Source organism: Macaca thibetana, chromosome 13 (genome assembly GCF_024542745.1).
Source record: "Macaca thibetana thibetana isolate TM-01 chromosome 13, ASM2454274v1, whole genome shotgun sequence".
NCBI lineage: Eukaryota > Metazoa > Chordata > Mammalia > Primates > Cercopithecidae > Macaca > Macaca thibetana.
The window spans coordinates 26,799,871-26,822,989 of NC_065590.1; the positions used below are offsets into that span (position 1 = coordinate 26,799,871).

At 40.0% G+C, this 23,119-nt stretch overlaps 1 protein-coding gene across 3 annotated transcripts in view; it reads right to left on the bottom strand.

The window, feature by feature from the left end:
* Positions 1-23,119, bottom strand: part of CTNNA2 (catenin alpha 2) — a 1,178,402-nt gene that overhangs the window by 580,342 nt on the left and 574,941 nt on the right. The window lies entirely within an intron of this gene.

A 23,119-nucleotide genomic window follows, 5' to 3' on the forward strand; every position in this document is an offset into this window, starting at 1 on the left:
AGAAATCAGGAAGGAGAGTGAGCACCAAGAACCTGGCAAAACTGGAGCAGGGCTTGGAACTTTTGGCAGAGGACATGCTGGGGGTTGGGGAGGGAAAAGAGGAGAAAAGGTAGGTGACATTTTAAAGGAGGAATATGATCTGTGCAAAGTACCAAATATGAGATGTCTTGTGGAATTCTGAGTAGCCCAAATTGGAAAACCGGAGGCGAGAAAAGTAGACTAAGAGGGGCAGATGGAGCTAGATTCGGGAGACATTGAGATATCAGGCTAAGAGTTGACACTATTTTTAAAGCCAGAGTTTCTCTAATTGAGAATTTGTGGAGCTCTCAGTGTCTATCTATAGACTCTAGCTTAAGAAGCATTGCCTGACTCTGAAAAGGGTCAAAATCTGCCAATATGTAAGATCCCTTTGCCAAAGCATTTGGAACATTTTCTCCTCTTAATCTGAGTCTTAGTGCCTCCCTCTCGTTCTCTTCCAATAACTTTGCAGGAGATAAACTTTACTATTTTCATTTGCAAGTTTTCCCCAAATCCGAGAATCCCTCTGGTACATCTGCAGCAGAAATTACATGTGGTACCACCTTTGCCACCAAATGTGCCACCACTTCAACAACCATTCTCTAACCCCTGCCGATGAGCTCATCTGTTACCAAGTACTACGTAGAAGGCTGAACAGCATTTTAGAAAAGACTCTGTCCTCCTTCAGTCCTCACTCCCCTCCCCCGCACTAAGTGCAAGCTGGGAACCAGCTCAGATTTATTGGATGTAAGGGCCTGTAATGACTTATCAGTCTGGGTGAGAGCAGTCTATTACCCTCCAACCATACATCAAGTGATTTTCATCTCAGGTCCACACACCACCTCAGGGGGCCCACAGCGGGAGTAGAACAGTAAATTCACTCCAGGGTTAAATACAACTTTGTGGTGGGCAACAATGACAGGCAAGGTCTTGATTGAACATGTGAGATGGCAATTTCTGAATGGGTAACCAAATCTATATTTCAAAGTAAAAACTTAGAGAAGCTTTCAAAGGAAAGCATTCAACAGAGCAGGATGCTACAATTGGACAGCACGGAATGGGGAGGAGGGATATTTCTGCAAAACTTTGTTGCCATCTCTCCTTCCTTTCTTGCTACAATTCTTCCATTTAATGAGTTTGTCCTCTAGTTTTTCGAAACAATTTTTTTCTTTCTATGATATAATAACAACTAGAATACAGCGCCAATGAGGAAAATATTGAAGTGCAATAGAGCAAGGCTCAGGCTTTGGGATGAAATGATGTGAAACTTTTTGTAATAGGCTGAATAATGACCTTCAAATCTATCAGATCTTAATCCCTGGAGCCTGTAAATGTTAACTGATTTTTAAAAAGAGTCTGTGCAGACATGAGTAAGTTAAGGATCTTGAGATAGGGAGATTATTCTGCATTATTTGGTAGGGCCCTAAATATAATCACATATATCTTTATAAGAGGACAGCAGAGAAACAGTTGACACAAACAGACCACAGCGAAGGCAGTGTGACCATGGGCACAGAGACTGGGGTTACTTGGCCAAGGAATGTAGGTAGCCACCAGCAGCTGGAAGAAGAAAGGAGATTTTCCCCTAGAGCCTTCAGAGGGAGTATGAGTCTGCTCACACCTTGATTTTGGCCCAGTGGAACTGATTTCAGACTTTTTTTTTTTTTTTTTTTTGAGACAGGGTCTCACTCTGCTGCCGAGGCTGCAGTGCAGTGGTGAGATCATGGCTCACTGCAGCCTCCACCACCCAGGCTCAAGCAATCCTCCCTCCTGAGCCTCCCAAGTAGTTTGGACTACAAGTACACACCACCACACCCAGCTAATTTTGTTTTATTTTTTTATTTTTTGTAGAGATAAGGTCTCACTGTGTTTCTCAGGCTGGTATTAAACTCCTGGGCTCAAGTCATCCTCCTGCCTCAGCTCCCAAAGTACTGGGATTACAGATGTGAGGCCCAATTTGAACTTCTGGAGGCTGAAACTGTGAAAAAATAAATTTCTGTTGCTTTATGCAACCAAGTTTGTGATGATGTGTTATAGCAGCCACAGGAAACTAATACACTTCTTACACACAATCCCCTCATATAGAACATTTTTGGAAACCATCCAGGTAGTATTTCTTCCTGGGCATCATCCTGCTTATTGTAGACTAGACTCAAATGCAAAACTACCTTTTCAGGAAAACTGGAGTGAATCATCTCACCCACTACCCCCCCTCTGCTTTATTTGCACTCAAATTAGTTAGATATAGAAAAGTTTAGAATCATGCCCTCACCCACATTACTGTACAAAGGGACCCTTTAAATTTGGGTCAACCTACCACGTGAAAATGCATGACTGGTTGAGGTGCTTGCTGAAGGCAAAGGGAACAGAATGCATAGCAGAAGAAGGTAGCTATAAATAGCAGCCATGGCCCATTACAGAAAGGAGGACCGTCAGTGACATGAGTATTTCTTTTTTATTAGTTATGAATTTACACACACACATGCACACACACATACACACGTACATATATTAAGCAAATATCTTTATTTTATTTCCTCTCTTATTCTCTTATCGTATAACATTATATGTTTTGGCTTTATATAAATATTTAAGTATTATTAATTTCACATCATAGAATTTAAGTTATGGTTTATCAGGAGAAGAGTAAACATCAGTCAAAGATTTTACCTTCTCTTTTGGGGAAGGAATTAGTATGTTTTCAAATGTATGGAGGATAATTGTATCATGTTAGGTGGAATTATAAATTTCTATTATTTTGATTTAGAGATAAAGTATGATTTAAGAAGAAGTGTTTATGAGTACCATGTTGACAAAGGGTAGATTTGCAATGGTTAATTTTATATGTCAACTTAACTGAGTTAAGGGATGCCTAGGTAGCTGGCAAAATGTTATTCCTGCTTGTCTCTGTGACTGTGTTTCTGGAATAGATAAGCATTTGAATTGGTAGTCTGAGTAAAGAAGAACTACGTTTACCAGTGTGCACAGGCATTAAGGCAACTTCTAATATGCTGAGGGTCCATATGGAACACAAAGGTGGAGAAAAGGTGAACTCTCTCTCTTCTCAAGTTGGGACATCTATCTTTTCTGCCCTTGGACATTGGAGTTCCTGCTTTTCAGTTGCCCCCTGCCTTAGGCTTCCCCTATGTGCCTAGTTCTGAAGCCTATCAGGGGATTTTTTGGTCTCCTATATAATAGTGAGCCAAGTCCCATAATAAATCTCCTCTCCTATATCTGTTCATATCCTATTGGTTGTTTCTCTGGAGAATCCTGACTAATGCAGTGTGTTAATGTGTTAGATCATTCCATCAGGAAAATATAACATATCTTTTCATCCATCCATGGACCATGCATCATGGCTCATTCTACCTGCCACTAGTCAGGGGCATAAGAACAGAGTCTCATACAAAAACATGTGAGATGTCTGTGGTGGTGTTTTGGAAATAACTGTCAAGTTGTTGAGTCCAGGAGTGAGTTCCAAACTGGCCAGTCACTGTTTCTGACTTTTTCCTTTTCCCTACCCTCACTCCCCAACTCTCAAGTTATTAAAAGTTAAAAATGAACAGTCAAAAAACTCAGTATCAAATAAAAATACAATGTAATTTGGCAATGGCCTCCAATCACATACTTGGGCTTTCAGCATCAAAGGGAACTTGGGCTGTTTTAATAAACATTAAGATGAAAAGCAGTGAGCCAACAAAGCGTGACAGGATTAAAAAAAAAAAAATCATCGCAATGTGCAAGGAGTTGCAATTATATTTCCAGTTAAAGAGAGATGGAGGAAGTTCAACTCCATTTTCAGCAATTTGCATGTTTCCCACAAAGAGCTTTGCTCTAGTTAATGGCCAAGATGATAAACAGGAGAAGCATGACCTCCTTGTTACCTAGTGCCACTCCCTGCAGGCTCTCTAAGTACTTCAAAGCACTTAGTGCACTCCATTCTGCTGGTCCTCTTCCAAAAAAACTGGCCTCCAGTACTGTGCTTATAAACAACAGTGTGAGGTTGTGAGGTTGCTCTTTGGCATCCTCAGCCTCTGCCTGCTGGGTCCTTCTCCTGCCTCTCTCCTTCCATCTGCCAGTGCATCTATGCTTTCTCCTCCTCCCCATATCAAAACAAGCGTATTAGTTATTTATCACTGCATGTCAAATTACACTGCAATTTACAGGCTTGAAGAAACAACAAATGTTTACTATCTCATTGTTTCTGTGCATCAGAAGTCAGGGAGCAGCTGAGTAGTTGTGGCCTGGGGTCCCTCATCAGGTTGCGGTCAAGATGTCAGTGACAGCTGAAGTCCCCTCGAGGCTTGACTGGAGCTGTAGCATCCACTTCCAAGATGGCTCACTCACATGGTTGGCTGGTTTGTACTTGCTGTTGACAAGAGGCCTTAGGATCTAGACACATGGAAGTCTGCACAGCTTTGCTTGAGTAGCCTTCAAACACGGCATCTGACTGTCCCCAGAGTTAGGGATCCAGAAAAGTAGGGTGAAAGCCATGATGCCTTTTATGACCTAGCCTCCAAAGTCACACTTCTCTTCTTTTATCCTCCTTTTCTATATATTTTGTGTAAAATTTTGAATATCTTGACATTTATTTGTGTAGATAAAGAGAGCAGTGAGGAAGAAATCCATCAGGAATTGTGTTGGAAATAAGCAAACAAAAATAATTTTCCTTAAACAACATTATGGCAATCCACATTTGAAATTCTACATACGTACTTTAGGAAAGATAAAACAAATCAGACCGGGATAATTTCCAGATATGATTTTTGGTGTTATTATTTTCAGTTGACAAATAAAATTATATATGTTTATGGTGTTCAACATGATGTTTCGAAATATGTATACATTGTGGAATGGTTAAATCAAGCTAATTTACATATGCATTATATACATACTTTTCATTTTATCGTGATGCAAACACTTAAAATCTACTTTCTTAGCAATTTTCAAGAATACATTAACTATAGTCACCATGTTGTACACTAGATCTCTTGAACTTATTCCTCCTATATAATTGAAATTTTGTATCCTTTGACCAACACTTTCCCAATCCCTACAGTAACCATTATTCTATTCTCTGCTTCTATGAGTTCTATTTTTTTAGATTCCACGTATAAGTGAGATCATGCAGTATTTGTCTTTCTATGCCTGGCTTATTTAACTTAACATATTGTCCTCCAGATTCATCCATGTTTTTGCAAATGAAATAATTTCCTTGTTTTTAAAGGCTGAATAGGTTCTATTGCGTATACACCACGTTTTCTTTATCCATCTATTCACTGATGAACACTAAGGTTGATTCCATATTTTGGCTAATGTGAATAAGGCTGCAATGAACATGGAAGTGCAGATATCTTTTCAACATACTGATTTCATTTCCTTTGGATATATAGCTGGTAGTGGCATTGTTGGATCATATGGTAGTTTGATTTTTAATTTTTTGACGTATCTCCATGCTATTTTGCATAATGGCCGCACTAATTTCACTCCCAACAACAGTGTTAAAAGGTTCCCTTTTCTCCACATCCTCATCGACACTTATTTTTCATCTTTTTATTAACAGCCATCCTAACAAGTGTGAGGTGATAGCTCATTGTGATTTTTATTTTCATTTCCCTGATGATTAAAGATGTTGAGCATTTTTTTCATGAACCTGTTGGCTATGTGTGTGTTTTCTTTTCAGAAATGTCTACTCAAGTCCTTTGCCCACTTTGTAATTGGGTTATTTGTTTTTTTGCTATTGTTTGCATTTCTTATATATTTTAGGTATTAACCTCTTAACAAATGTAAGACGTTAAGGTGTGAAAATATTTCCTCGCATTTCATAGGTTGTCTCTTCAATCTGTTGCTTGTTTCATCTGCTGTGCCAAAAGTACAGGCAACAATAGCAAAACTAGACAAATGAGGTTACATCACACTAAAATGCTTCTGCACACTTCATTTCTGTAATATCCTTTTGGGTTACACAAGTCAACTCTACTCAGTGTGAGGGTAATTTTAAACGAAAGTCTGGATACCATAAGGCAGGGATCATTGGCGCCTATCCTGAAGACTGCCTACCACTGTAGTTTTCCCTTAAACTGCAGTAGGAGTACTAGTCACCAAGTCCCTGTAGATAATAGGAACAAGTTTGGGTAAAGACATTCTCTCCTATTCTCATGAAAGAAAAAGTGTCAGTCAATCTTTAAGTTATTTCCGGAAATGGAAAGAGGCAAGCAAGAACTTAGTGAGTATGCATTCTTTAAGTAGCTATCCACTCCAAGGTGGGTAAAGAGAGCTATAGTAGGGTAGCAATACTTTTTTCTAGAATGATGATAATGCAGATGATGATAGTTGATGCTTTGTGAGCTTTTACAATGTACATAATTTTATTTAAATCTACAACAACACTGTGAGGTATGGAGAAGTGAGGTAATTTATATAACGAAGGAAAACAAATAGAAAAGTCAGGCTGGGTGCAGTGGCTCATGCCTGTAATCCCAGCACTTTGGGAGGCCGAGGCAGGCAGATCACAAGGTCAGGAGATTGAGACCACCCTGGCCAACACGGTGAAACCCTGTCTCTACTGAAAATACAAAAATTAGCTAGGTGTGGCGGCACGCACCTGTAATCCCAGCTACTCGGGAGGCTGAGGCAGGAGAATGGTTTGAGCCCGGGAGGCGGAGATTGCAGTGAGCTAAGATTATGCCACTGCACTCCAGCCTAGTGACAGAGCAAGATTCTTAAAAAAAAAAAAAAAAAAAAAAAAAAAAAAGAATGGACAAGTCCAAGAATGGAACCTGAACAGGCAGATACGATGGTCTTTACTGCTAGGATATTGGCTTCTGCCAAAAGCAGTGAACCAGAAGATCCTCATCTGTCCCCCTTACTTAATTTCTTCCCAGGTCCCTAGAGCCACAGTACTTAATTTTTTTTTCTGACAAGTAATTCAAGGCAGATGACATTAATAGGGCTATAGTTTTCCCTGGGTCTATTCAAAATTATGCACAATTCCCATCACAGTAGCCATAAGCCCATTGATTTCTTACTCAAAACAAAAATTTTTTAAGTGAAATGTTACAAGTTAGCAAAAGGGTTTTTACTTGGAGGATAAACTTACATTTACACTAATTTATATATTAAAGTATAAATTCTTCATAAAATCTGATTCTTCAACCATTATCAGACACAATAGTTTACTGATCTAATAGATGTGACAGATTGTTGGCAAAGATGGCCCTGGTAATCCTCCTGTTCCTCTCAATGTGACTTTACCATGCTTCCCATTAAGAGGTAAAGTTCATTTCTCTTCTCCTCAATTCTATACTTAGCCACATGACTTGTTTGGTCAAGTTGACATTAGAAAACATAGTATAAACGGAGGCTTGGAAAGTGCTTGCACATTGGGACATGCCTTTTCTTCCTGTTGGAAATATTGAGACCATCCCATAAAGAAGTCCAAGCGAGCCTAGTGACCACATGAAGGAGAAATGACGTGCCATTGACCAACAGTCTGGTACCTAACAGTCACGAGACTAGGCCAACTTTAACCATCCAGCCCCAGCTGAGCCACCAGCTACTTGGAGCTTCAAGAGCAAGCTCAGGCAATACCAGTGAAAGAACCATTCAGCTGAATGCAGCTCCAATTGCCAACCCACAATAAAACATGAGCTAATATATGCCTGTTTTTGAGCATAAAGTGCTAATTAATGCAGTCAGGCTAAAAGATGGTCCTGTAGTGTTTCTCAAAGTGTGTGGTTCACTGATCAGACCACCTCTAACAGAATCATCTGGGGCCTTGTCAAAGAGGCAAATTCCCGAGATACTCCTCAGAGAAATAAAGTCAGAAATCAGCATCATGGCCAGGAATCCATCATTTTAAACAAGTTACCAGATGACTATTCTGCACATGAACACTGGATAACCCAGCCCTCACATTCTACTGAAGGCTTCAGTGAGCATGTCAGCTTAGAATGAGGAAGGCTGCATGGAAGACTGGCCAGCAAGGATTTGAGTACTAAAACAACTATAACTTTGTTTTGTTTTGTTTTCTTCTCTCTCTCCCTCTCCTCTTTTCCCCTCCTCCAGTCCCATATTTTCATTATTGCTTTTTGTTTTTAATAATCTGAACATCTTTCTCTTTATTTTATTTTCAGTTTATATACTGGTGTGACAGCCTACAGCCTTGGTAGTGTAGCCGAGACTACAGAACGATCCCCAGGGAGCCATCAGAAAAGATCCATATCAAATAACTAGGGGTGGGTAGAGTGTGAATTCTTATACTTTGGAAATGATAAAATGCTAAATAGTCTATTATCCTGGGATGGAAACAGCAGGTGTTACAAATATAAATTCAGTGTTGAAGCTCAAGAGAAACAAGAATAAAACAGGCTGGAATGAATGTTCAGGTTTATCAATGCTGTAAGATACACATTGTCATGATACACATCTAATTAATAGTTTGTATGTTTCTCTAAGGAGTATCAGAAAAGTTTCAAGGGTGCAGGTATTCCAGCTTTCTACTCCTCTGATGCCTTCAAGGCAAATACTGTTAATCAGGTATAGTCCTAACTGTAGACACTCACTTGAAGGGTGCCTAAACAGGTACTACAATACAAAAAACAAGTTCTCCTTTGTAGAATTTGTCTGCCAGGGATTTCTAAACATTGTGAGATTTTTCTTCTTTTTTTTTACATTTCATAAATGTTTTTGAGAATCTATTACATTTCAAGACCATTGAACAGTGAAGATAGGGAAACAGTCCTTATGCTCAAAGCATTTACAATCTTATTGGAAAACAATGGGATTGACAGCTACAAGGCAATATGGAAAACGTTGAACTGGTGGCATGTGAAGTTGCCTAGAGAATAAGAGAGAGAGAGAGAGAGAGAGAGAGAGAGAGAGAAGAAAAGGGGAAGGGAGGAAAGGGCAGGAAGGGAGCAAAAGGGAGAAGAGGAGGTTTCACAGGCATCATAATGCCTGAACTTTGTTTTAAGGAAGGATGTGTAGGCATCTTCCGAAAAAGAAAAAAATACAAAGGCAAGAGAGAATGTGGCTTACTTGAAGATGTTTAAGTATTTGAGTATACCTTTAAGATCACAGTGCTTTGGCAGGGCGCGGGCGTGGTGGCTCATGCCTGTAATCCCTGCATTTTGGGAGGCCGAGGCGGGTGGATCACGAGGTCAGGAGATCGAGACCATCCTGGCTAACATAGTGAAACCCGTCTCTACTAAAAATACAAAACAATTAACCAGGTGTGGTGGCCGCCGCCTGTAGTCCCAGTTACTCCGGAGGCTGAGGCAGGAGAATGGCGTGAATCCAGGAGGCGGAGCTTGCAGTGAACCAAGATTGCCTCACTGTACTCCAGCCTGGGCAACAGAGCAAGACTCCAAGACTTTAAAAAAAAAAAAAAATCACAGTGCTTCAGGGAAAAGGAAATGGTGAAAGCAAGGTCCAGTCTACAAAGATTCTTATGAATATTGCTAACAATTTTGATCCCATATCCTCTAAATGACAGGGAGAATAAAAGAATTAAGTTAGTCCTTTGAGTTATCAATGCTCTTATTAAAATGTAAATGTATCACCCAGGAGCATTATTGCAATGTCAGCTCAATAGAACCTGTTAATGCCTTTGCAAAGACTGGCTAAATTGTCACTTCAAGAAGCCAAACACAGGGCAAAAAGGCGACACTAAGTTGTACATTTTAAAATGGCTAAAGTGGTGAATTATACCACAAATGAATTTTACCTTAATAAAAGGAAGAGACCACTTATTAGTAATTATAGATGAGGACGGAAAGGGCAGAAAATAAGATTACTTCGAGAAAGTTTCAAATGCAATTTTCCAACATTAAACTTGGAGAAATTTGAAAATATTCCAGAAGAAACACTAGCATTTTTTTTTTCTTTTTGAGAATGACAATAGTTAAAAGGACCATTGTGAAGCTGAAGACAATATTCATCACTGTTCATTTCCTCCGAACCCGAGCTGATGCTTATCGCGAAAGCCTCAAAGCTACAGTGGCAATGTCAGCTTTTTCCTGGGTTCCTTTGTAAGCTGCACAGAACTGAAATGCAGGCAGGCTGAAAGTCTCTCATTTACAGCATTCTATTCTGAAGCAATCAGGAAATGTTCATTGGGATTTCAAGGCTTCTTTCTACATTTTTTTACTTTACTTTGAGTAGTTTGCCCCCATGCCAATCAAATTCTTTATGCTTTTAGCCTCTAAATGTTACTTTATTGATTCATTCATTTATTCATGCATTCCCTCATTCACTCATCCATAAAATACATTAAGTGTTTACAGAGTGGAGGCCACATCCAAGGCATGGAAAACATGATTTTCTATCCTCATAGAACTCTCAGTGTATTGTAAGAGACAAATTTAAATATTCGCAGTACCATTTGGTAAAATGTAATGATAGATGCATATATACATATATATTTGAACAAAAAAGGAAGTATTCAACTTTATGGACTTGGACGGGGCAGATACGAGTGGAACACAGCACAGAGAAAGACCATGGAAGCCGAAGCTTTTCATTTGTCCCCTGATGGTGAGTTAGCTAGACTTTTGTTTATGTATTTTGTGTTTTGGGGGTTTGTTTAGTAATATTATGCCCTTTTACTTTTAAATGACTTAATTAAATCTTATAATGTTACTTGCTCATTGTAGAATGTTTAAAACAAACAGAAAACTGAAACAAAATTCTAGAGAGATGCATAATCTGTGTTCTATTTTAGGAAGAGTTCTTCCTGAAAAGATTATTTCTTTCTTTTTGTCTCATTCTCTTTTGTCATTATATTCTTACATAATCAGGAACATAATGCATGCACAGTTTTGCCTCTTGTTTTTGTATTTACTTCATTAACTTGAACATTTTTCTGTCATTAATATTCTTAAGACATAATTTAAAAATTTTAATGATTTCATATTTTTTCCTACATTTGCCTTGTCTTTAGGTTACCTGGGAGACATACTCTGAAATGGAGGTTTATATGCTGGGGAGGACGCTTTGATTGCTGCCTGTAAGGAAGCAAGACAGGAAGGGTTGGGGAGAGGGAGAGCTTGGGATGTGGTGCCGTTGCAATGGAGGCTTCAGGCCATTCCAAGGGGTAGTTCTCAGCTAGAGTGGCCCTTTGGAGTTATGCTAGCCTCTGTACCCTTGCATGAACTGGCCACTGGATGGGGGTGCATATAACCTTGGGCAAAGCAGCTTCCTTCAACCCATGGCTATAAGAGCAGAGGGCCTCAGCTGTGAACAGTCAGTGGCCAATACTCCTGACAGCTGGTCGGTGAATGCCTTGCCCCTAAAAGGGAGAAATGGATGGCAAACCACAGTATATACCACGTAATTCATGTATCCACTGTCTTCCTGTTGGACATTTAGGATGTGTTTGGAAGGATGAAAAGGAAGGAAAGAAGAAAGAGCATTCCAGGTCAATAGAACTGTAAGAACAAGGTCCAGGTACATAAAAAGAAAAAAGAGAGAAAACAATTTACAACTCTTCATAGCAGAGAGAGAAGATGACAATCACACAGTGATATGAGATGCTGGGGAGAGGTAGGCATGCGAGGAGCCAGGTCATGGTGCTTGGGGTTTATATGGTAAGAAATAGGAGATATTGAATGGTTTTTCCTTGTTTGCATCAGAAGGGTAATGAGAGCAGCTGCTTCTGCTCCAAGGCACGCCATTATCTTTCAGTTCTGGGCTGGGAGGCCTAGAGATGGCAAGTTGCTACCAGATCCGCTGCCACCTCAGTCACAATTTGCAAGAGCCTCTCCAGCTGTGTCTGCCTTTAGCCGTCTATGGTGAGAGCCCAGTTCAATACAGAGAGCCTCCAGGCCTTGACTCAGCTCTCATCCAAATGTCTTATAAGGGTGGTTTCTGCAGAGGTATAGTAGTTCAGTTAGCCTATGGGAGGGGGACTATGCAGTGAAGTCAAGGGTGAGGCTACCAGACAGAAGCAAATATACACTGTGCTCTGACTGGAAGCCAAGCATCCTTGGCATGACTCTTCCTTGCTCATTCTTGGACTCTGTGAGATTGAGAAATCCTGGTCTAGAGAGACAAAATAGCAAATTTTATTCAGCACCTAAATAGTCTAATCTTTTCCCCTAATAGGTGAATCGATTGATTGACTGATTGATTTTTGGAAAGGGAAGAGCTGAGCTGATACTAGGTGGTAGGAATCAGTCATGGTGCGAATTTGTTCCTGAATGCCAAGCAAGGCCAGTTTAATGGCGACACATGGTTATGGCTGCTGTGAATTAATAAAGATCTTGGCCTTAAGGCCAGAAATCCCCATTGTTTAAGTTTGTCAGGTTTTGTTAATCCAGCAGCTCTGTGGTGATTGAGAGCAGAGTGGGGCGGGCAAGAGAGCAAGTGTGTTGCCATGGTTACAAGAAGAGAAGCAAGGTGCGTGGGTGCCGCCACCGTCTTGACTCCAGGAAGTTTATTTAGCGATAGGCTCACACGCTGATGGGAAGAAATGGCTTTGAATCTCTCAGAATCATTATGGAATCAGTGATCTGGACCCACTATCCTAACAGAGTGCTGGTATCCAAGCGACTAAAATATTCCTTGACATGCCTGAAGTATCCGGGAGACTCCAGTGAAGCTGGCAGTTGTGAAGGAAGCAAAATACTGGTGGCTTCGTCAAGGAGGCTAAGATGCTGTTGACTCAAATTCCTTGCAAAGGCAGAGTTTCAATGTGCATTTATTCATTCACAAATATGTACTCTATTGGGCTACAAGTGCCAGACACTGTTCTAGGCCCAGGGTATTGTAAGCACCTCTTTTCACCTGTCATGCCAGGTAAGACAGGTAAGCTCACTGAGTCTGCCCTGCATAAGTCTTGCTGCAATCTGTGATAGGAGTACCCAGTCAGGGCAACTGAACTACATGCCACCAAATAAGGTGTGGGTCAAAAACCATGAGCCCTGGGGTGTATATGTGCTGGGCTAACAGGAATGTATCCCTAAATCCAAGAGTCTACCTTATAACTGCACAAATGCAGTGTCCTTGTGATTCTCAGCAGATATTTTAAAAATGTCTTATTAACAATAATTTAGACACATTTTAAAGAATTAGAGCAAAATGCATAAGAAAAGAAGGAACATTGGTATTATGTCAATTAGGGAGCTGCTTAGTGGATAACTAAAAATTCTTTGCAGATATCATGTAAATTGGGAAGATCAGAAAACTTGGCTGACACACACTTCCTGGTTGGCACATTTATCAGTGGTTTTTTTTTTTTTTTTTGGTCTTGTTTTGTTTTGTTTTTTTAAACGCAGGAGAAAATGCTTGAGGAAGCATAAGGAGGAATCCCATGAGTGGGCTTTGTGTAGTGCTTAGGAAGGGGTCTGAGGGATTCATTCTACCTCTGTAGTTGTGGTTGCATTTGTGTAATGAAAGAGTTGAGTTAGAAGATCTTCACTTCCAGTTGTAATAGTCTAAGGTTCTGTGGCACTTAAAATAACATCTACCCAAACACCTCCCAAGATCCTACTTCTTTGGCCAAGCACCTGGGTGGTCATTAGCGTGTAGTTAAAAGGTAGGATTGCTTTTATGCCCGTAAGTAACACATTTTGCTGGGTTGGCAGGCCTATGGACTCCGTCAGAACAAAAGTCATTTTAAATGTTTCTCCTTCTCATGTCTCTGTTTGCGGCAAACTCTCAGAAAATAACTGGAAATATCAACATGATATAGCAGAATGTTCATAAAAGGCCCTTGATCAAAAAGGAGGAGTCCTATCCTTATCTACCATGTGACCAGTTGACAAAACTTTCTACCCCTCAGTTTTCTCTTCTGCAAAATGGGATTAGTGAAAACTACATATCGTCTTTAAACTTTGTAAACTAAAAAAAAAAAAAACTATATGGATATTGCAAGACCAGTATTTTATATGGTATTCCCTAAGTATTCTTCCCCCAAAATAACTCATCTTACAGAATGACAAGAAGACCCAGTATTCGATTACAGCTCTCAAGAGAAACTGCAGAGCAGATGTTGAATACAACAAGGTTACACTTGCAGATGCAGGGAAACAGGGAGAAAATTAAACAGCTGCTTCTGGAGGCCACTCACTATACATACTTATTCTTTACTTTTTAAAAAACAAATGTGTGAATAAATGTCTGTCTAGGAGCTACTGTGGAGTTTTAATTTTTTTTTTTTTTTCCTAGCTAGGTTGTTTTTTTGTTCTCATTTTTAGTATGAAAGGTATTGTTTCCTTTTATTTCTTTAAAAGCAAGAGGGGTATCTGCTAGGATAGCAAGAAGATCCTCAGACCATAATGTTTCCATTTTGTGGCTTGTCCCATGAAAGTCTCATGGCCCTGTCCAAAACACATAAAAGAAATCCAAATGTTTTTGTTAGAGATGTAGCTTTCTCAGGAGTTCAAGTCCAGTTTGAAGTCTTAGTCCTTTCCTTTGCCTGCTCAGGGGGATATGCCAAAGACTGAAATGATCAAGAGACAAAAGAAAGGCTGGGCTCAGAACATAGGCTGCCTCCTGTCCCCCTTAAATTCTTGTGTTCCCTAATACAGCATCTGAGGACTGCCGGTGAGTGGAAGCCAGAGAGAAAAGGAGGGATGGAAGTACTGGGCCTGGATGCAAAGGGCAAGTGTCATCATCAGAGCTGGATCCTCTGCAGACCCAAGGCGACCCTCAGGTATCTGCTCTCAAGAAGGTTCGAGACTTTCTCTTTTAATTGATATTTAGGGCCTAAAAATGTTATTTAAATAACCAAAAGCATACATGTTCCATCTGAATGGTGTATTTCAGAAAGTTAGTTCAGGACAAATTATATGCTATTCTTATTGAACAACGAGTAATTTCATTATCTTGTCCCAATTGAGAAACAATCAGGTATATTCCCAATAGTTTGAATACAGTATCTATTTGGGTGTGGCAGGGGGAGGTCTAATCTTGAATCTACAGAGTTATGTCTCAGTCTTCCTAAAAAAAAAAAAAGAAAGAAAGAAAAAAAACCACTTTGTATACTTCTTATCCCATGGATTTACTTTTTAAAAGCTTTATGTAAACCTTGGTAAAGTGATTAATATTTAAACAGAATGAGGCCTTACACATATTCTTTGACAAAAATATAAAGAATGAATTTTTTAAACGAGTTAACTCCACTTATTCCAAAAGTGAAGATATGTAAATTGAGATTCTCATACAACTAAACACAAGAGGAAACTTCTCTATGCTTATTGGCCAGGAGGAGACCATGTCACTGAGAAGTGTTAGATTGAGAGCACTGATTCCTACTATACCGTGGAGACTGAGTTTATGATGAAGGTTAAGATTGATATTGCCAGAGTTGGTGAAGTTCCAGGATCAATCATGCACATCAGCTTGGGAAACCGCACTTCATTGTGGGTGGGAGTTCTGATGAGACATTTGCCTTTCCATGTGGGAAGGAGCCCCTGCCTCTTGATACTTTCATAGTACCTTGCATGGCCTTTAAACACTTGGCTGATTACATATGAAACACTTGCACTGGGCAATAAGGCAAAGCAAAATGTATAGGAATAAGGAATGAAGGATGTATGTAAAGGAATGAGGACAGTATATATGGTTTATGGTATGGCAACCAGGAGTTGAGTGTAAGGATCGCTGACGCTTGATCCCCGTCTTTCCCTTACCCCTGCCATATTTACCTAATGCCCACTATGGGCAACGTCTAGGAAATCTTACAACCACAAGATACAGTCCATGCAAAGACTACCAGTAGCACCCTAATATTCATTGTCTCCTTGCTTATCTTTAGTTGGAAACAAGGTCACCCAGAATAAAGACTCTTTTCTAGCCTTCCTTGCAGCTAAATATTAGGTTGGTGCAAAAGTAATTGTGTAATCACCATGTGACTAAGTTCTGGCCAATGAGATGTAGGCAGAAGGGATGCACGCAATGTCTACAGGGTTTCCTTAGAAGGAGAAGGCATGCCTTTCTCATGCTTTTTCTCTTTCCTGCCAGCAAGAGAAGGCTAGAGACAAAGAGGTCATCTCAACTCATAGAGGAGAAGCCCCATCTTGAAGATGTACGATCCTCATCAGAAATGTGGATTTCTGATGGTTGTGGACTCATAGCAGCTGTGACCCATGCATCCAGACTTCTATGACAATTGAACATGCATTGCCCAGTTGTTTAAATGACTATTATTTTAGATTTTCCGCCATCCACAGCTAAACACAATCTCTGTACTAAATCCTTCCAGATAACTTAAATCTGCACCTGTATTCTCTGGCTTAGATGGTTGAAGTCAGAAGTCAGAAACATGGTTTTGCATGTATACTGGGTTTGGCCAGTTTGGGATGCACTTAGCTCTCTTGAGCTTGGTCAGCTGCACTGACGGCATGCCAGAACACTCACATGGTCTCAAACTTTTGCAAAGGCTATTCTGCATCAGGGGTCACAAACTCAAATGCAGGTGAGAGCAGAGGACCAAGCTTAACCAAGTGGTTAAGACTGGTAAACTGGAGAGCGTACTCTCAGCCTAAACAGCGGTGCAGCTCTGCAGTCCCAGACATGGGCAGCTACACAGCAAGGCAGGTCCTAGAAAGACGAGTCTCCCAGTTTTTAAGAGTCATTGGAAATCTGAATTTTTATATGAAAGTGCTCAATTTTTAAATTTTAGCAACTAAAATAATAATAATAATCAACTTTGTGGGTCCAATAAAATGTGGTTTCAGTCAAGATTTGGCCCACTGGCTACCTATTCTCAACTTCTAGTCATGATTACTGGGGAGGGGAAAGGATTACAAACTGAAGAGTTGAAACGTACATGCTCCCAACACAAGCAAAGTCATTACCATGTAGACAGAATGTAAGCTGTTAGAAATGGAAGAGACATGTCAAAAGTGCCTGTAATCCCAGCACTTAGGGAGGCAAAGTTGGGATGATCCTTTGGGGCTAGGAGATCGAGGCCAGCCTGGACAACATAGTGAGACCCCATCTCTTAAAAAAATGAAAAGAAGTAAGATGAGCATGGTGGTGTGCACCTGTAGTCGCAGCTATTTGAGAGGTGGGACAGAAGGATTCCTTGAGTCCAGGAGTTCAAGGTTGCAGTTCGAACTGGGATCCCACCACTGCACTCCAGCCTGGACCACAGAGTGAGACCTTGTCTCCTTGTCTCAAAAAACAACAATGAAAGAAATGTCAAAAGTACCTAAAATCAGGGTCATAAATTATAAAATATAAGTACAGTTTAATTTAACTTTAGATATTATAAAAATAGCAGCATTCTTCCCACTCACCCCCTCCACTATACTCACCCTATTAAGATGGGAAACTAAAAACTAAGGTATTTCAGATGCGCCATGTTGAGGAGAGATTTACAGTACCCCACCTACCTCACCTCAGGTGCTTCAGTAAAAAGCCACTACTTCCAGATAACAGGTAATCTCTTCTGCTACCAGTACACTTCATCCCTGGCAACAGAAGACTAGGGGTCAGAGCCTCAGTTCCTCCACTTTTGCAAAGTCCTTTTTCTCCCTTCCTAGAACAGCAAGTTCTCTGGTTCCCTCAGCTCCTTGTAATATTAATTACACCTGCTCACTAGTCCTTATGCCTAAGGAATGGAGAGGTGGGACTGTAGACTTGGCTGTCCTCCAGAAACCACATATTCATCCTACCCCTGCCTGGCACCCAACACTCCACCTTTGCAATTAGCCTTGCCATCCTGTTCCTCGAGGCCAAGAAATAATGCCAAAGGCATTAGTGTACAACAGGCAAATTGCGGCACGGTTGCAGGGTTAAGGAATCACAGTGAGGAATTTTCACTCTATGTACAATTCACTCTGTAACAACCTGGAGCTCCTTGAACTTAAGCTGCTCTCAGAATCACTCCTACATAGTTTTGACCTCCTGGTTTAGGGTCTCTCAGAATTGTGACCAAAGCAAATGCTAACACAAACCCGCTGGAGTTGTTTTTATTTCAATTAAGTGAATGGCTCCCTAGAGGCTTAAAGCTTAACGACCAAACACTTAGGACACAGCCAGCAAGGTCGGGCCCTCAGAATCAATCAAACCCCCATCTGATTGCATAAACTGAGCAGTGGCATACAATGTAAAGAGTGAATAGGCATTTTTTATTTTCTTTATGCCTCCGGTTTGCAGCCACAAGGGGGGCAAAACTTTTCAGAGCACTGTTTGCCCACTGTATGGTCCACTTAACTAAACTTATCCCTGTTGTCTTACTTTGTAAAAGGAATACTTGTAAACAAAATGATTTTTGTTTATTGATACCAATTATAATTCAAAATATTTCTTAAGACTTAAAGCATATGTATGAAGATATATGCTTTCATATCTACATACAAATTTGTTAAGAAAAGACAGTTAACCACATTGAAAAAATAAAGATTGGAAAATGTAATGAAATTCGGGAGAATGTGCTGTGCTACCTCACTGTGTGAACAGAAGACTGTTAAAAGCTTTATTATTCAATGTGTGTTTCGTGGACCAGCATTCAGGGAGCTTGTAAGTGTGGAATTTCAGGCATCAAGGGCTAGGAGTTTGCTTAGAAGGGCAAAATCCCAGACCTGAGACAGAATCAGAAACTGCATTTTAACAAGATTTGCAGGTGACAGACACCTTTGCACTGATTACAGTTTGAAAGAGGCAGAACAATGATAATCAAAGGTGTCATTAGTCCATAGTCCATGTCACTTAGTTTGGAGAAAGGACAAATGGCCTTAAGGCCTAATTACACCATGTAACAAAATTACTTGACTTCTCAGTTTTCCTCATTCGTAAAACGGGAATAACAATTTCATATGGTAGAGATATTTAGTAAACTATTGAGGATTGCTCAACCATAAAGTTGTGTTGACATTATTTACCTGCATTTTCATGCATGTACACAACCACCTTGGGGCCACTTTCTGAACATATCTAACTGGAGGAAGTCACATTGAAAAATCCCCCAGAAATGTTGACTGGAACTAAGGACAAATGGACACTCGCCTAAACAGGAAAAGCTAGAATAAGTGTAAGTGATGTATAATTTGCTTCCGAGTATAAAGACAGGCCATAAAGACAAGTCCTAACTTCTGCTGAAGTCTATGGTAACAACGTGAATGTACGTCAAAGTAAGGAAAATACTGAAAATAAAACATTAAAAAATCTTTGATAGGCATAATCCTAAAATACTAGTCACATATCACCAAAGACATAAGGAACAAATGAAGCAGGAAAAAATGGAAATGATGACAGAAAAGAAAAAATATAAAGTCAAAATCTACCCAACATTATTCAGTTCAGCTCTATTAGGTGTGCGCACCCAAAAGCTATGTAGATCCTCTCTCCCATCTGTACTTATGAGGACACCTCTGAAGCTGCCTCCTTGAGTGTGGATTCTTATGAATGGAAGCTTGTCTCAAATGGTGAGAGCAAACTGTTCATTTCTTTTACGCATACTGCTTCTATCTATTTCAAATCCTCTCTACCTGATAAGTCAGGTCAACAAAGACTTCTATGGATGATAATTCATCGTTACACTACTTCAGTTCTTAAATGTACCTGGTTTTAAAGAAATTGTTTAAAAATATACACTTAAGTTTTACTCTTTTTGAAGTAAGAACAACTTCACCAGCACGCTCTTTATACCAATTTCATTTTATAGAAAGTTTTCAAATGCATGCGTTGCAATCTGCAATTTCAACTGGCAAATGAACTCATATCTACTAAATTGATAAATCAGCAGCAACAAATCAGAGTGAAAGGCGGGTTGCCTTATTTGACATAGGAATGCCATATGGCTTGAATTAATAGCTACATGACATCTAAGATATACCTGTTTGACATCTAAGATAATACCTATATCATACACACTTTTGTATATGCGCATGTGGCTGGGCAAGTTATGTGTTCTAATGAAGAAAGCTATCATCATCATTAATTAATTGAGATATACAGAAGGACACATGGCTAAATGTATGTCGCTGTATCTATTATCTAGTTTATTACTGTTGTTTCATAGACAAGGTAATAAGTTTGGGATAAATGTCCACAACTCTCTCAACGTGGTTTCTTTTTTGGAAAATGTTAGTATTTCAGATAATATTTAAAGTCCTAAACAAGTCAAACACTTTGTGAGCCTATGCTGTTAAAGGTCACATTATAATTGAATACCTTTCTCTACCCTGAATGTATCCGCGTTGTCCTTAAAATCAAGAAGCTACATCAACTACTTAAAACATCCACTTCTCTTAGAAATAGAATTAGTTGAATACAGCTTTGTTTAGGGGAAACGTGCACTGCAACAAAATGAATTTTCAATAAACCAAGAAGAAAATGACAAGAGTGCTTTTCTACCTTTGTGCTGGGGGAAATCGGAGACACGGCAATGCTCCCAGGGAAAGGGCACTTTTCTGCACATCCTATTCATGAGGAGCAGCACACCCAGGCCTGGGCTTCAGGTGAAATGCAGCCATTGTCTTTCCATTTTCCTCAGAAATTCTTCAGGGAGAGACAATGGCATGAGCAATGGTCTCTGTGGGGGAAGAAGAGTTCCTTTTCTTCCTATCAACTCCCTTCACTGCTTCATGATCTAAACTAGCCCTTACTTTTCATTATTGCTATTTTTCAAATTGATTTTGGGATCTATCCTGTTATTCCCTTGCAATTTTGCTAATATCCAAAAATGTAAATTTATAGACAAATGTGCTGGTATAGCATTTTGGAGCAAAAACTATTATTCACTTTTGTAAAGGATAAACAATAAGCTTTCACACTTAAAGTATGATCTATCTGGCAGAATAAGATTTACCTAAGTCCCCATTGCTATTATTTGCTTGAATCTACATGTGTTTAGAAACCACAGGAAACATGTTCCAACCATTATTTTTCCTTTGAAATGATACACAATACAACAGAATTCAGAAAAAAAGAATTAGATGCACCATTATGTGAATGACGTAAGAGTTCCATCCAACAACTGTGAAATAACACATTTAACCTCAAAATAGAGATGTTCTCATGACTAGAGGAATAATTATCAGTGACAATCCTATGAGATCCTAAATATTCTCATAAGATTCCCAAACATTGCTAGTTGGCACTCTTTACAAAATCCTTTTGTTACTAGAACAATTGTGAATAGTATTGCATGGTAACATTATATATCGCCTCCATGAAAAACTACTAATGGGTCACATTCTCTACTAATGGGTCACATTGGCTACTTGTCATTGCTCACGCCTCTAATCCTAGCACTTGGGGAAGCTGAGGAGGCAGAAGAATCTCTTGAGCCCAGGAGTTCTAGACCAGCCTGGGCAACATAATGAGACTCCATCTCTACGAAAAATAAAAAATAAAAAAATTAGCTGGGTGTGGTGGTGCACGCCTGTAATCCCAGTTAAAGGCCTGAGGTGAGAGGATGAACCTAAGGCAGGAGGATTGCTTGATTCCTCAACTGTAGTTGAGGCTACAGTGAACCATGATTGTACCACTCCACTGAAGCCTGGGTGACAGGGTGAGACAGCCTCATAAATAAATAAATTAAATAAATAAATAAATAAATAAATAAATAAATAAATAATAAATGTTCTCTTCAGTCAGGGTTTGGGTCTATGGCTTGTACTCATCAGGGTCACTATGATTTGGAAACCTGTTGGCCTCTCCCTGCAGGGGTCTGTTTACTCTTGCTCAGGTTGCTGGCCAATCTGTACTGACTTCTCATACACCCAGCACTGTGAAGCAAGGGCCTGCTATCTCAACAGATGGCACAGATAGGCCTAGTAGCTGGGAGCACAATGCAAGGGACATGTGGCACGCTGACTTTGTAAATACACTGCAAGGGGAAAATGATTAGCTGCATATGTCTGTGATTTACCGGTCAGCTGGAAGCCACAGACCCTGAGTCTGTAGAGTCTGTAAGAAAAAGGAGGGAACACATTGACTGGATAAGTGAAACACAGGGCAGCCCTGCTCATACTTGGACTTAGTGCAGCCTCACCCTGTAATGAATACTTTGTGGCTTCATGGTTTAGGAGGGTGGTGGAGAGGTGTGTACTAGGTTTTAAATATATGACTAGGACTCTCCACGTCACCATACACCCTGTGTGGTAATACTCTGATGTAGCTATTTAGGGACAAATGGCTTGTCAATAGGTAGCTCGAATGGGCAGCGTCAGCCCATAAAGGGAAGTCTTACTGGATCCATGATCCCTACGCTATCTTAATGTGTTGGGGTAGTGGGAAGAGGGAGGAGAGGGCATGTCAGGGGAGACATTGCTCCTGGTAGCAGGTGACTGAGAATCCTATAGGCCACAAGTCAAAATCCCTCAGCAGTTTGTCTTTAGAGGGGAGGGGCAATTCTGGAGACAGCTTGGTTCTTTTTCTGCCAAGCTCCTAACAGACACATGTCTGGGTTATACAAAGAGCAGAATCGGGAAAAAAAATTCATAAAGAGCAATTTCATTAAACTCTGGAACACACTAAAGACAAAACTACTGGCAAAGACAATAGTACAGCTTCAGGAGCTCTGGGGACCATGAATACAGAAGTGCCCTCAGCGGAAGCCAGGGAGCCTCCCATGCCCAGTGGAGCAGCAGACATTCTGATGCCAGAAGAAATGGTGCCACAAAACCTGGTGCCTGGCAAAGGCAGCACCAGGCACAAGTGAACTGGATGCGAACATGTGTGAAGAGGTCCCTGGGCTCCTAGGAGCAGCTGAGTTTACAACGTTCAAGGGGGTTGGAGGTCCTAAATTAGCTAGCTAGGTGCATGAGCTCAGGTAAAAATGTGAAATAAATGAATTCATTATTTCTATCAAAATGTATGATAATTTTTACTTGTTGAGCACTGTGTCAGGCATTTTATGTGTCTATTATTTAAAACTCACACATCCCTATGGGGCATGGGGATTGTTGTTCTGCCATCTTTCAGATGATGGTTGATATCAAATGTTAACTGATGACTTCAGGGTCGCAAAGCCAAGATTCAATTCCAGCATCATCTGACCCAATGCCCATGGTCTTAACTGTTTTTCTCTATTGCTTCCCTCATGAATGACACATAAACTGGCCAAAAATGAGATGATTTTAAAGAGATATTAAGAAGATATTTAACTACAAAGTTTCATCCTATAATTTCAAAACATTTAAAA